The 14,885-nt window shown below is 45.2% G+C and overlaps 1 protein-coding gene across 2 annotated transcripts in view; it reads left to right on the top strand.

Moving 5' to 3' along the window:
- Positions 1-600: 600 nt before the first annotated feature.
- MARVELD2 (MARVEL domain containing 2) overlaps positions 601-14,885 on the top strand; it is a 75,337-nt gene continuing 61,052 nt past the window's right edge. Inside the window, exon 1 of one of the 2 annotated variants that reach the window (XM_073584025.1) lies at positions 601-752. The gene's annotated coding sequence lies outside the window, so the exon portion shown is untranslated. The other variant, XM_073584026.1, reaches the window with a different exon arrangement.

The following is a 14,885-nucleotide window of genomic DNA, read 5'->3' on the forward strand; positions in this document are numbered from 1 at the left end:
TTACATGTTTAGAAGCAACAGCATGAAGGACATTATATAGCACAATTAAGCAGTGTAGCTGTGAATTCTACTTAGAGGTGATAAGTAACACTTATACTAGCATGCAGTAACAAGAGCTGTGTCTCAGCAACTGACAGCTGCATCAAAGTGGGTAAACGCCAGCAATCAAGTAAACTCCAGTCACTGCTCTGTATTACAGCAGGCACTTGCATTGTATGGCACAGGCTCAGCTCCTGAGCCAGCTCCAAAGAACCCCTGGCCCCCATTACATATATTTACATGATAGCAAATGGTAAAATCTAAATTTTTGGTCTCATCACAGCAAGTCAAAATTCATTGTCAAATACATTTTTGTTCGTCTATTTTAAAGCTGTAAAAATAACAGGCAAATGGTTGGCAAGTAGTAACTACTGAGCCTGGTAGTCACATGGGCCTTTTTGTCTGAATTGAGGAGTTCTTTTGGTGCCAAATCACTTCTTTCTTGTACAGTTCCCCTCTCAGCCTCTTGTGTACAGAATACAACATATCAGACTGCACTACTTGTATGTTACTGGTAACATCTTCTGCACCAGAGCGGACACCAGAGGGCGCGAGTGAGCAGCCAGCACTACACCCAGTGCAGAAGGTGAGTCAGGGTCCAGCCCAGCTACCTGCAGAGGGGGCGGGGCCGGCCATGACGTCAGTCTTGGATAGGAAGCGAGTCATGTGACCGAGAGAGAGGAAGCTGTCCCGGGAGAGAGTGCAGCCTGCAGGTGAGAGTGCTGTGTATGGAGACCGTCACTAATTCCGGGATCAGAGAGGGGCAGAGAGTGTAAAGAGCAAGGTGCGAGTTATAGCGTGAGAGAGAGAAGAGCTGAGGAACTGTCCCAAAGACATGACAGACTGCAGCTTCTGACCTGCCGCACGGCACCCAGAGGTGAGGGCTCTCCAGTCTCTGCTGCGTTATCCAGTCCTTGTCCTGATGGTAATGATGAGTTTCTATTGCGCAGTGGTCTGCAACCTGTGGCACCACAACTCCCAGCATGCCCAGTATTGTAGTAAGACCAGAGCCGCAGACCTCGTGCAGACCGATCAGTCGTCATTGTTTGGGTCACTTCATGTTGAGGAGCGGTGGGCTTAGTATGGCAGATGTGTATTGGGGGCCAACAAAAGTGTCCCCTAAATGACCGGTTAAGTTTTTCTTTCTTCTTTTTTTTCCTTGCGTCTTTGCTTTTCAGCGGCCATTTCTTTTTTCACTTATACAGCTGTATGAGGCGTCGTTGTGAGACTAAATGGGGGGTATTTTTTAGCGCTGCTTTGGGGTACATATAAAATGCTGTCATTTTATGTATTTTTTTTTTACTGTTCACATTGTAGACCAAATAAATGGTTATTACGGTCACGTAGCTAAACAATATGCAAAGCTCTGCTCTGCTGGCAGAAACGCTGTTATCATCCGGTCCGAGACAAGAATTGGCTCTGCCGTGGCTCCTATTCACTACGTAATGCTCCCTCAGGTCCGAGAGAAGTGGTCATACGTCTCTGAAGTCTTCTCCAGGGTCCTCAGCAGTGTCTGGAGAGTTTGGCACTTGACCTGCTCCTGCTAGATTAAAGGGAGGTCCGAAGGCAAAGTAACTTTCATATTAATTCCCTATTTTCTGCTGTAATCTAAACTGTTTCTAATCTACTTGAACTAGAAATTCCCTATTATTCCCTAACTACACTATCTGCTTTTTTTTTCCTATTTCCTTTTTGATGACGCTTCATTTGAGAATTCCATTGCATGTTGGGATACTCAGGCAGTGTCATCAGGGAGCAGAGGGGGCAGTTACTGTCAAAACTACTGCCCTTTCCCTGAAACGAAGCATCATCAGTGATGCTCACTTTAGGGCCTGTGCTCTCCCTGTGCAATGTGCACAATGACAGCGCGCTCTCTGTTGTTGGCTCAGAACTAGAGATGAGCGACTGTTCCGATGTTCACCGAACGGTTTGTCGAGGGTACCCGAACCCCACTGAATTCAATCTGAGGCAGAACCAATTGCGTAGAGAACACCTTAAGGGGGGACAAAAAGCTTCCCAAACAGCTTAAATTAGGGGCAGACACCAGATGAATTACACCCCAGAGTACTGAAGGAGATAGCAGAAGAAATTTTTGAACCCCTCTCCATAATCTTTGAAAATTCTTGGAGAACAGGAGAAGTCCTAAAAGACTGGAGAAGAGCAAATGTTGTTCCTATCTTCAAAAAGGGGAAGAAGGTGGACCCAGGCAACTATAGGCCGGTGAGTCTGACTTCTATACCAGGAAAGATCTTTGAACAAATTATTAAACAACATGTATGTAAGTACCTGGATAAGAATGAAGTGATTAAACAGAGTCAGCATGGGTTTGTAACTAATAAGTCATGTCAGACTAACTTAATTTCCTTTTATGACGGAATCACTGATTGGGTGGATCAGGGAAATGCTGTAGATATAGTATATCTTGACTTCAGCAAAGCATTTGACAATGTATCTCACACAATCCTTATTGAAAAAATGACTAAGTATGGAATGGACAAGGCAACTGTTAGGTGGATTCATAACTGGCTTAGTGATCCGACCCAAAGAGTGGTCGTAAATGGCTGCACATCCAGTTGGAAGAATGTCTCAAGTTGGGTACCACAGGGCTCTGTCCTGGGCCCTGTCTGGTTCAACATCTTTATCAACGATTTAGATGAAGGGATTGAGGGTAAACTGATTAAATTTGCTGATGACACAAAGCTAGGAGGGATATCTAATACTAGAGAAGAGAGAGAGAGGATTCAAAAAGATATAAATGAACTGGAGCACTGGGCAGCAACTAACAGAATGGTTTTTAACAGGGAAAAATGCAAAGTACTACATCTGGGCAATAAAAATGAAAAAAGCATATACAGAATGGGAGGGATAGGGCTAAGTGACAGCACATGTGAAAAAGACTTGGGTATACTAATAGATCACAGACTGAATATGAGTCAACAGTGTGATGCAGCAGCAAAAAAGGCAAATGCAATTCTAGGATGTATTAACAGAAGCATACAGTCTAGATCATGTGAAGTCATTATTGCCCTCTACTCCTCTTTGGTCAGACCTCATCTGGAATACTGTGTCCAGTTTTGGGCGCCACATTTTAAAAAAGACATCAACAAACTAGAGCAAGTTCAGAAAAGAGCGACCAGAATGATGACTGGTCTGCAAACTCTGTCTTATGAGGAAAGGTTGCAGGATTTCGGAATGTTTAGCTTGCAAAAGAGAAGACTGAGAGGAGACTTAATAGCTGTCTACAAATATCTCAAGGGCTGTCACATTGTAGAAGGATCATCTTTATTCTCATTTTCACAAGGAAAGACTAGAAGCAATGGGATGAAACTGAATGGGAGGAGACACAGATTAGATAATAGAAAAAACTTTTTGACAGAGTGATCAATGAGTGGAACACGCTGCCACGAGAAGTGGTGAGTTCTCCTTCAAAGGAAGTCTTCAGACAGAGGCTGGGCAGACATCTGGGATGATTTAGCGAATCCTGCTTTGAGCAGGGGGTTGTACAAGATGGTCCAGGAGGTCCCTTCCAACTCTACGATTCTATGATTCTAAGTGTCCTCAACTGACCCAGAGTACAAATAGTATAATTGTGCAGCATGGGACAGGGCTTGGACCAGCATTTCTATCTGAAACATTGATCAGTAACAGATGGATGAGTGACAGGTCTAGGCCTGGTGCTCTGGTAGGCCTGTCAGATTCAGGCAACACATATGAAGGAGACCAAACTTGGAGTAAAAACATTTCCAAAAATGAGGAGCAACACCAGCAAAAGTGGTATGAATTGACCCTCAGTAGAAATTTGATAATGGCACAGCAGCAGCCAGTCATGGGCCATGCATGAGGTATTAAGGTCTGGGACAACATTTAGAGGGAGGAATTGAAGTTTCAATTAAGATGAGGTGAGTGAGGGATCAGTGTAAGCCTTTGTTTGGAGCCCTGATACCTCATGGTGCCTGTTCTTCTGGTGCACTGGCTGGTCTTGAAAATGTTAATGTTTTTGCATAGACGCCTTGACGTTTCCGGGGTTGGAAGTCTAGAACTGGGATGCACACTGTGTGCCTCATTGCTGTCTTGGGGAAAACCACTCTTAAAATTGTCTACAAGCGTGTTTCGATACTCCAGCATGCGATTGTCCCTTTCAAGGGGGGGAAGCATCTGGTAAAATTTACTCTTGTACCGTGGATCTAACGGAGTGGCAACCCAGTAGTCAGCCCTATTTGTAATCCTAACAATATGGGCATCATGTTGCAGATAGTGCAGCAATAAGACGCTCATGTGTCGGGCTCTTCTATGAGGTCCAAGTGCATGGTGTGTTGGTGGTGGGGTAACACTCAAGTTTGCTTCCTCTGTCCCTCCCACCATCCACGGACAACAGAGAGGGGATTATTACTCTTCTTAATCTCCTGGCTGTTGCACGCCCATCACCTCTTTCTCCTCGTTCTCCTCCATTTGTTCCTCGGCTCCTGCACCTTCACTAACAGTTTGTTACCATGAGCTCCCCTCGATCACTGTAATCCCACCCTCCCATGGCACCCGCCTGTGCGATGACAATCCAGAACTTAGAAATATTGTTAACTCTTTCACATCCTCCTCTGCTTCCACCTCTTCCTCTTGGACCATCACCTCCTCCCGTAGACTAGTCAAAGTGTGTTACAGTATGAAGATGACCGGAATAGTGTTGCTGATGTTGGCATTGTCAGCACTAACCATCTTAGTAGCCATTTTGAAACTGTGCAAAAGGGTGCAGAGGTCCTTTATCTATGCCCACTCTGCACACTTTTCATCACGTCCGTACTTTATTGACCCAGGCTATGCAAAAGGATGTACTGCACAAGGGCTCGTCACTGCTGCCACAGTCACTGCAACATGTGCAGAGTGGAATTTCAACGTGTTGGCACATCGCACATCAAACGGTTAACCGGTAGGCTGAAAGACTTCTGTGGCGATTCAAGTCAATGAGCTACTGGGTGAGATCGGCGGAAGCGAGCACACAGCAACTGTGCTTTCTGCAGCAGCACATTTAGGCTAGAATAGTGCCTGAGAAATTGCTGTACCACCAGGTTGACGACGTGAGGCATGCAAGGCACATGTGTGAGGTTGCCCTGTCATAGGACTGCCACCAGGTTCGCATAGTTATCGCACACGGCCTTCCCTGTCTCCAGGTTCATTGCTCAAACTTGGCCTGGATAGCTATCCACAACTCTTGAGCTGTGTGACTGTGATCTCCAAGGCATATTAATTTAAACATTGCTTGATTGCGGTGAGCCCTGGCTGTGCACTACGGAGGTAGGGGGGTCTCTCTGCACTGTTGAAACGTGTGGCTCATTAAGGGTGAGGTTGAGGGGCACAGGTGGAGGTCGTAGAGGTGGTGGAGTAAGTTAAGTGTTAGATACAGAGGTTTGTCCCGCAAGCCTTGATGATTGCAAGACTTGTGGAGCTGTCCCTTGACTGCCTGCCCTCCCAGCCACTAGAGTCACCCAGTGCCCAGTGAGCAAGATGTAATGCCCCTGCCCGTGTTTGCTCATTCAGGTGCCAATGGTTAAATGAATCCTGACAGACAACAGATTGGAGATGGTGGAGTTCAAGCTCTTAGGCATGTGAAGAAGGAAACATTCTTTTAGAAGACCACAACTGCGGGACCGAGGCTGGCTGCTGTGCTGACCGAGGGTGGAGTAGGGTGTACAAGTCAAAATGTTGGACTGTGAGTGAGATGCAGGCGGAGATGTTACTATGGATTGTGAAAGATGTGTTGTGCTTGGTGAAACAAAAACAGCAGGCATCTCCACTTCCAGAACAGCTAACAGGCTCTCACTCACCCCCACTATAGAGGGTAAACAACTGGAAGTTCTGCGACCGGAGACCTGCCGGTGGTGATGGAGGAGGAAGAAGCAGCAGATGCGGTTGATGGGATGGCCGGTGTTTGGCAAGGCCCCAAGTTCACATTTTAGCGCAGTGTGGTTCCCAGACTAATGCATGTTGATCACACATGTTCATGCATGTAGTAGTCAAATTATTGCAATTTTTGCCTTTATTAAGTCGTTTTTGTTTACAAAGTTGGCAGATAATGTGAGTTGAGTCATCCTTTGTGGTCTCAAAAAAGGCGCAGGCTAGGCAAACCTTGTCGCCATGCAAACTGCAGACTCGCCAACTGTGCTGGCCACAGCCACAGTTGTGCCTGGGGATGCAGTGCTTGTCATGGTTGCATCACTCTTTGTCTATGCGGCGAGCTGCAACATAACCTCCTAGTCTTCCTCCTCCATCCCCTCTGCTGAGCTACTCTGCTGCATTCCTCTGGGTTCACACCAAGTGGGATTTGCACCCTCATCGCCATCCTCTCTGGTCTCCCACTCCTCGCCTTGAGTCACTCGCCTCCTCTTCTTGCCCTGACAGCACAGCACAGTCCGCGTGTGCCTCTGGTATCTGAGTGTCATCAGTATCACCTCCACCCCCAGTGGTTACCGTATGGTGACGAGGGTCTGGATTCTTCTCGGACCCTACTTCGTCTAGCCCCAGATCCAACAGGGAAAACTTTTTGGCATCAGTGCAGATGCTTTTCTCCTCTGGATTCTTTGACTCTTTGGAGCAGACCTCTGATGCCAATGGAATAAAATGTGTGAACAGATCTGCAGACTCTCCCATCTGTGGTTCCCGACAGTCGGGCGGTTGGAAAGCTGTGATGCAGGGGGAAACAAGGGTGATTGAGGTCCCACCTCTGAGGATTGTGCTGTGTGTGATGTTAAGGTGAAGGAAGAGGAGGAGAGGCCACTTGATGCAGCACTTGCCATCCACTGGAGTACATACTCTTTCTGACCCTCATCTACAAGGCATACCGCTGTGCCAAAGAAAGGGACTTGAGTGTCCCATTCATTAACAGATGTTCTCAGTTGTCTTTGGATAGGACAAGACTGTGTTTGTTCAGTAGAGCTTTCAGTAACATTACCACCTAACCCGCATACACCAAGCCTATCCCCCCTTCCACCATGACCTCGCTTTTTCCCCACTCATGTTTTATGTATCCTTCTCCCTCTTTTAGCCAGCTGTTTCACAACCTTAGGCCGACACCTGTCAGTCACCTGTTACCAAATGAACAATTAATTATGTAACCAAAGACAAAAGTGGTCAATATTAACCCCTTCATGACCCAGCCTATTTTGACCTTAATGACCTGGCCATTTTTTGCAATTCTGACCAGTGTCCCTTTATGAGGTAATAACTCTGGAACACTTCAACGCATCTTAGCGATTCTGAGACTGTTTTTTCGTGACATATTGGGCTTCATGTTAGTGGTAAACTTAGGTCGATAATTTTTGCGTTTATTTGTGAAAAAAACAGAAATTTGGCGAAAATTTTGAAAATTTCACAATTTTCAAATTTTGAATTTTTATTCTGTTAAACCAGAGAGTGATGTGACACAAAATAGTTACTAAATAACATTTCCCACATGTCTACTTTACATCAGCACAATTTTGGAAACAATATTTTTTTTTTTTGTTAGGAAGTTATAAGGGTTAAAAGTTGACCAGCGATTTCTCACTTTTACAACAATATTTACAAAACCATTTTTTTTAGGGACCACCTCACATTTGAAGTCACTTTGAGGGGTCTATATGGCAGAAAATACCCAAAAGTGACACCATTCTAAAAACTGCACCCCTCAAGCTACTCAAAACTACATTCTAGGAGATTATTAACCCTTCAGGTGCTTCACAGGAACTAAAGCAACGTGGAAGGAAAAAATGGACATTTTATTTTTTGCACCACAAATTTTCTTTTATCATTAATTTTTTTCATTTTCACATGGGCTACAGGATAAAATGGATTCTAAAATTTGTTGGGCAATTTCTCCTGAGTACACTGATACCTCATATGTGGTCATAAACCACTGTTTGGGCGCACGGCAGGGCTCGGAAGGGAAGGAGCACATTTGACTTTTTGAATGGAAAATATGCTGGAATATTTAGCACTTGCCATGTCGCGTTTGGAGAGCCCCTGTGGGCCTAAGCACTGGAGATTCCCCCCAAGTGACCCCACTTTGGAAACTAGACCCCCCAAGGAACTTATCTACATGCATAGTGATCACTTTGAACCCCCCCAGGTGCTTCACAAATTGATCGGTAAAAAAAAAAGTACTTTTTTTTCACAAAAATTTTCTTTTGGTCTCAGTTTTTTCATTTTCACATGGGCAACAGGATAAAATGGATCCTAAAATGTGTTGGGCAATTTCTCCTGAGTGCACAGATACCTTATATGTGGTCATAAACCACTCTTTGGGCGCACGGCAGGGTCCGTAAGTGAAGGAGCGCTATTTGACTTTTTGAATGGAAAATTCGCTCCAATCGTTATCGGACACCATGTCGCGTTTGGAGAGCCCCTGTGTACCTAAACATTGGAGCTCCCCCACAAGTGACACCATTTTGGAAACTAGACCCCTTAAGGAACTTATCTAGATGTGTAGGGAGCACTTTGAACCCCCAAGTGCTTCACAAAAGTTTATAACGTAGAGCAGTGAAAATAAAAAATCATTTTTTTTCCTCAAAAAAGATTTTTTAGCACGCTATTTTTTATTTTCACAAGGGTAACAGGAGAAATTGGACCACAAAAGTTGTTGTACAGTTAGTCCTGAGTACACTGGTACCCCATATGTGGGGGGGGACCACTGTTTGGGCACATGTCGGGGCTCAGCAGGGAGGTAGTGACATTTTGAAATGCTGACTTTGATGGCATGGTCTGAGGGTGTCATGTTACATTTGCAGAGCCCCTGTGTGCCTAAACAGTAGAACCCCCCCGGCATGTGACCTCATTTTGGAAACTAGACCCCCCAAGGAACTTATCTAGATGTGTGGTGAGCACCTTGAACCCCCAAGTGCTTCACAGAAGTTTATAACACAGAGCCATGAAAATAAAAAATCATTTTTTTTCCTCAAAAAAAAAAAAGATTTTTAGCCCGCAATTTTTTTTCACAACAGTAACAGGATGAATTGGACCCCAAAAGTTGTTGTACAGTTTGTCCTGAGTACGCTGGTACCCCATATGTGGGGGGGACCCACTGTTTGGGCACACGTCAGGGCTCGGAAGGGAAGTAGTGACATTTTGAAATGCTGACTTTGCTGGCATGGTCTGCGGGCATCATGTTATATTTGCAGAGCCCTTGATGTACCTAAACTGTGGAAACCCCCCCACAAGTGACCCCATTTTGGTAACTAGACCCCATAAGGAAGTTGCCTAGATGTGTGGTGAGCACACTGAACCCCAAAGTGCTTCACAGAAGATTATAACGCAGAGCCATGAAAATAAAAAAAAAAATTTTCCTCAAAAAATGATTTTTTAGCTCGCAATTTTTTATTTTCACAAGGGTAACAGGAGAAATTGGACCCCGAAAGTTGTTGTACAGTTTGTCCTGAGTACGCTGATACCCCATATGTGTGGGGGGAAAACCACTGTATGGGCACACGTCAGGGCTCGGAAGGGAAGTAGTGACATTTTGAAATGCTGACTTTGATGGCATGGTCTGCGGGCGTCATGTTACATTTGCAGAGCCCTTGATGTACCTAAACTGTTGAAACCCCCCTCAAGTGACCCCATTTTGGAAACTATACCCCATAAGGAAGTTGCCTAGATGTGTTGTGAGCACACTGAACCCGCAAGTGCTTCACAGAAGATTATAACGCAGAGCCATGAAAATAAAAAAAAAATTTTTCCTCAAAAAAATGATTTTTTAGCTTGCAATTTTTTATTTTCACAAGGTTAACAGGAGAAATTGGACCCCAAAAGTTGTTGTCCAGTTTGTCCTGAGTACGCTGGTACCCCATAAGTGGGGGGGGAACCATTGTTTGGGCACACGTCAGGGCTCGGAATGGAAGTAGTGACGTTTTGAAATGCAGACTTTGATGGAATAGTCTGCGGTCGTAATTACGTTTGCAGAGCCCCTGATGTGCCTAAACAGTGGAAACCCCCCACAAGTGACCCCATTTTGAAAACTAGACCTTCCAAGGAACGTATGTAAGATGTGATGTGAGCACTTTGAGCCCCAAAGTGCTTCACAGAGGTTTATAATGCAGAGACGTGAAAATGAAAAAATAATTTTTTTCCACAAAAATAATTTTTTGGCCCCCAATTTTTTATTTTCCCAAGGGTAACACGGGAAATTAGTCCCCAAAAGTTGTTGTGCAATTTTTCCTGAGTACGCTGATACCCCATATGTTGAGGTAAACCACTGTTTGGGCACATGTCAGGGCTTGGAAGGGAGGGTACACCGTTTGACTTTTTGAACGCAAAATTGGCTGGAATCAATGGTTGCACCATGTCGCGTTTGGAGACCCCCTGATGTGCCTAAACAGTGGAAACCCCTCAATTCTAACTCCAACCCTAACCCCAACACACCCCTAACCACAGCCCTAACCCTAACACATCCCTAACCACAAGCCTAACCCTAATTCCAACGCTAACCCTAACCCTCTTTCCAACCCTAACCCTCTTTCCAACCCTAACCCTCTTTCCAACCCTAACCCTCTTTCCAACCCTAACCCTAATGGAAAAATAAAAATAAAAATATTTTCTTTACTTTATTAGTTGTGCCTACCTATGGGGGTGATAATCGGGGGGTTTATTTACTTTTTCTTTCATTTTGATCACTGTGAGAGTGATCAAAATGAAAGAATGGAATCTGCAGCCGGCAGATGCGGGCGCACTGCGCATGCGCCCGCCATTTTCAAGATGGCGTCGCCCATGAACCGGACCCGCCGGACACCGGGAGCGACAGGGGGACTTAGAAGGTGCCGGGGGAGGTGAGATGGGGTGAGGGGGTTATCGGAAGCTGGCGGGGAGCAGAGGGAATGGGAGGGGGGCAGATGATGACAGCGGCGGCAGATCGCCGCTGTCATTCAGTTGCGGGGGGGGGATCACCGGTGGGGGGGGTGGAATCGGTGTTTCCAGCCATGTCCAATGCTACAGCAGCATCGGCCATGGCTGGATTGTAATATTTCATCAATTTTCATTGATGAAATATTACTATCGCTCTGATTGGCTGTTTCACTTTTAACAGCCAATCAGAGCGATCGTAGCCATGTGGGGGCGAAGCCACGCCCCCTGTGGCGAAGAACAAAGCCCCCTGTATCTGCGGGTCGGATGACCTTTCAGTGACCCCGGTCACCCGACCCGCAGGGGGGCTTTAAAGTCATGACGCCACATAGGCGTCATGGGTCGTTCTGGCACGACTTTTCATGACGCCTATGTGGCATCAAAGGTCGTGAAGGGGTTAAATCGCATTTCCTATCTAGGCCATTAACCCCAAAAAAAGAAGTAAAAAGTGAGCAGTTACGGTATATGCAATAAAAAATAAATTTTATTTGAATAGATAATGAGCATAAAAATAAGGAGAAGAATCAAGAGTGTCACATAACATGTGAGCAGACCACAATAATCAGGGAGAAAAGTTTAATAGTACAAAATAAATCGTGGAGTGAATAAACCCTGGGACAGATGAGCTAGTGTAGCAGAAGTATAGTAGTGAAATACCACAGTCTAAACATTCTAACAGTGTGAGGAGACACCCTAAATAAAGTAATAGCCCTGTGACCATATACTCCAACAGTTCATTGTATCCAATACTATCAGTAAACCCCCAAGTTAGTAAAGAACAAATCCATCATGTGGATTCTAATCCCTCAAAATACAAAAAAGTGCACATGAATGTAAAAATAGACAAGTAAAGACAAAGTGCTAAGTACATATACCTGACAATGAGATGCGGCAACCCCGACGCGCGTTTCGTGCCAGCTTCCTCGGGGCGGTTATTTTGAGTAGGAAATGTAGAGTATAGACTGCACAACCCTATTAGCACAAACTAGTTAGATGCTGGAAGGTCGATTTCACAAAGAACTAGGTCTTCTCTAACTATATGACAAGTTAAATTACAGCATGAGCAGCCTCTCTGTACTGTTACACTGAGAAAATGGCGCCAGCAAAACAACATGTCTGCTTTTCATATGGAGAGGTGTATGTGACTTTGGTAGCCAATGATAGAAGTCCTTGTGTCATGACATTGTGGATGGTTTATGCACCCTGATTGACTGCCAGAATGTACACACATTAAGTTACATATATAAAAAAAAAAGTACACTCCCTCCCCTCATAGAACACGTCCACCCCACTCATCATACAGAACCACTATTCTCACCAAAGTAATAACAACAAAAGTGTTAGTGGAAACACAATCTTTTACCGAACTGTGACCAAGTTTTGCCAACTTTGAGGAAAAATGATTGTGAAAGCGAACATGAATCCGAATGTGCTACGTTCATGCCGAATTTGAGATTGGCAAATATTTTCCTAACAAGTTTGCTCATCTCTACTCAGAACAGCAGTAACGAGCTGGCAACAGAGCGGTGTCCGAATACTCAGAGTGCAGAGACCAACGCCACCCCTGCCATGATGTCTCTGCATGCTGCGTATTGTGACACCACTCTGTGTTTGGCTTGTTACTACAGAGAGCGCACTGTCATTATGCACCGCACAGGGACTAGCCCAGCCTGTGAAACAGGGCACATTGCACAGAGACTAGCTCAGCCCCTGAAACGAGTATGACTGGTGACTCTTCGTCTCCGGGAGGGGGGCAGGGGCTGCTGCGGTGACTGCAGCCTCAGTCCCCCGATGACTCTTAGTTTGACTATATCAGCATGCACTGGGATTCTCAAACGAAGCATCATCCAAAAGGAAGCATAAATAAAAGAAAGGAAAGCAGTTAGTGAAGTCAGGGAGTGATAGAGAATTTTTAATGCAAGTATATTAGAAAATAGTTTAGATTATGGTACTAAGTAGGGATTTAGAATGAAAATTACTTTGCCTTCGGACCACCCCTTTAATCCCATGCTGTAAATTTACACAGGCGCTTTGTCGTTATGAGGTTATTTCCTAATAAAGGTATTATATACTGACCTATGTCTGTCTTATACTCCTGGCTAACTGCACGGATGGGAATTAGGCCGGTTTCACATTAGCGCATTTTCAGCGCGCGCACGGCCGGGGGTAGCTCCGCCCCCGATCCGGCTCTCTGCCCGGCGTGCCCGCCCCTTCCTTGTAGCGCCGCCTCCTAGCGGACAGCGGCGCCTGCGATCGGCGCACCCTATCTTTAGCATAGGGTGCGCCGATCGTGCGCAGGCCGTGCGCTAGTTGCGCTTTGACCTGCGCTGCGCACTTTTGACGGTGCGCCGTGCGCGCCAAAATCAAACTTTTCGGATTTTGGCGCGCACGGCGCACCGTCAAAAGTGCGCAGCGCAGGTCAAAGCGCAACTAGCGCACGGCCTGCGCACGATCGGCGCACCCTATGCTAAAGATAGGGTGCGCCGATCGCAGGCGCCGCTGTCCGCTAGGAGGCGGCGCTACAAGGAAGGGGCGGGCACGCCGGGCAGAGAGCCGGCTCGGGGGCGGAGCTACCCCCGGCCGTGCGCGCGCTGAAAAAGCGCTAATGTGAAACCGGCCTTAGTGTGAAGTTTATCATTTCCTTTCTTTAGATATGTTCTATTTATATTTATAATTTATTTAAAAAGTGAAATGCTGAAGTTTAATAGATTATCTGGATATAGTGTCATGGACTGAATTGATGAACCACCTAGTAAATGTCAGCTTGTAGCTGCCACTTACCCTTTTTCAGACTGTATGAGGTTGTCGCGGGGCTTAATAATATAGTTCTATTTGCAGTAGAAGACAGCAGTAATTACAATAACAGAAAAATGTACAAATAATAAAAACATTTTTACAAACATGTATTTTTTTAAAGTAACAAAAGGTAAAACTATATAAAATTGGACTCCTACAAAGTCCTTATACAACCTGTACAATGGTGTTAATTACGGTATATTAATATTTTTATGGCTCCTCAAATATGATGACAAAGCAAAAAAAAACAAAAAACATTGTTTTGGCAATTAAAGACCAAATAGGTGTGGTCCTTAAAGTGAACCAGTCGGCAGGCCGCACAAACATGTTCTTCATAATAGAGACAGACTGTGCTTCGGGCGGCCTGTGGGCAGGTGTCTTCTTGGTTTCTCTGGCTTGGAGCAGGAAGATAAGACTCTACCTACAGTCCCGCCTTGGAGCCCGGGTATATCATTAGCTGCAAACTTCTAACACCGATTACACAAGACGGATTTCTGCACCCCAGGTATTATTTTAATCAGTTTAGCACTGCCAACCTGACAGTGTCTGTAGGTTACTTAGCAAAATCCTGCTGACAGGTTCTCTGTAAATGCAACCTGTCAGCTGTGGCATTTTCATAGAATACTTAAAGGGAATCTGATTTTTGCCACCTAATCTGACAGCAGCATAATGTAGAGCCATAGACCCTGATTCCAGCGATGTATCATGTACTGGGCGGATATGAGGAATGCGTGCCGTCACCATCTCATTGCCACATACATACTTGTATGTGTGAATGACCGAAGAAGCCAAATGGGGGTAACTCCTGATGCACGCCAAAAAGAATCACACAGTGAAATGGAGTATATAGCATTAAATGGGTCGCACTTACTGTCCCTTAAAATTCTTCTTCTTTATTGAAAAATAGTTAAAACAGCGAATTGCAGGGATGGACGGAATACATCATGGATGACAGCCATTTCTCACCAAATAGGGCTTCAATGGGTCCTGGCAAGAAGAAGAGTTTTAAGGGACAGTGAGTGCGACCCATTTCAGCACTTATTGGGCTGCTTGCTGTAGCTTAGATAAAATCTCTGTTTAATCAGCAGGTTATCACTAGAAGACCAGTAAAAATAATTCCAAGTAGTCCCCCTTATTCATTAGCTCTGTATAACCCTGCACACACCATTGACTACAGCTTTCTGTTCATGTAT

The sequence above is a fragment of the Dendrobates tinctorius genome, unplaced genomic scaffold (genome assembly GCF_039654945.1).
Source record: "Dendrobates tinctorius isolate UK_male_01 unplaced genomic scaffold, ASM3965494v1 ptg000083l, whole genome shotgun sequence".
NCBI classification, from domain to species: domain Eukaryota; kingdom Metazoa; phylum Chordata; class Amphibia; order Anura; family Dendrobatidae; genus Dendrobates; species Dendrobates tinctorius.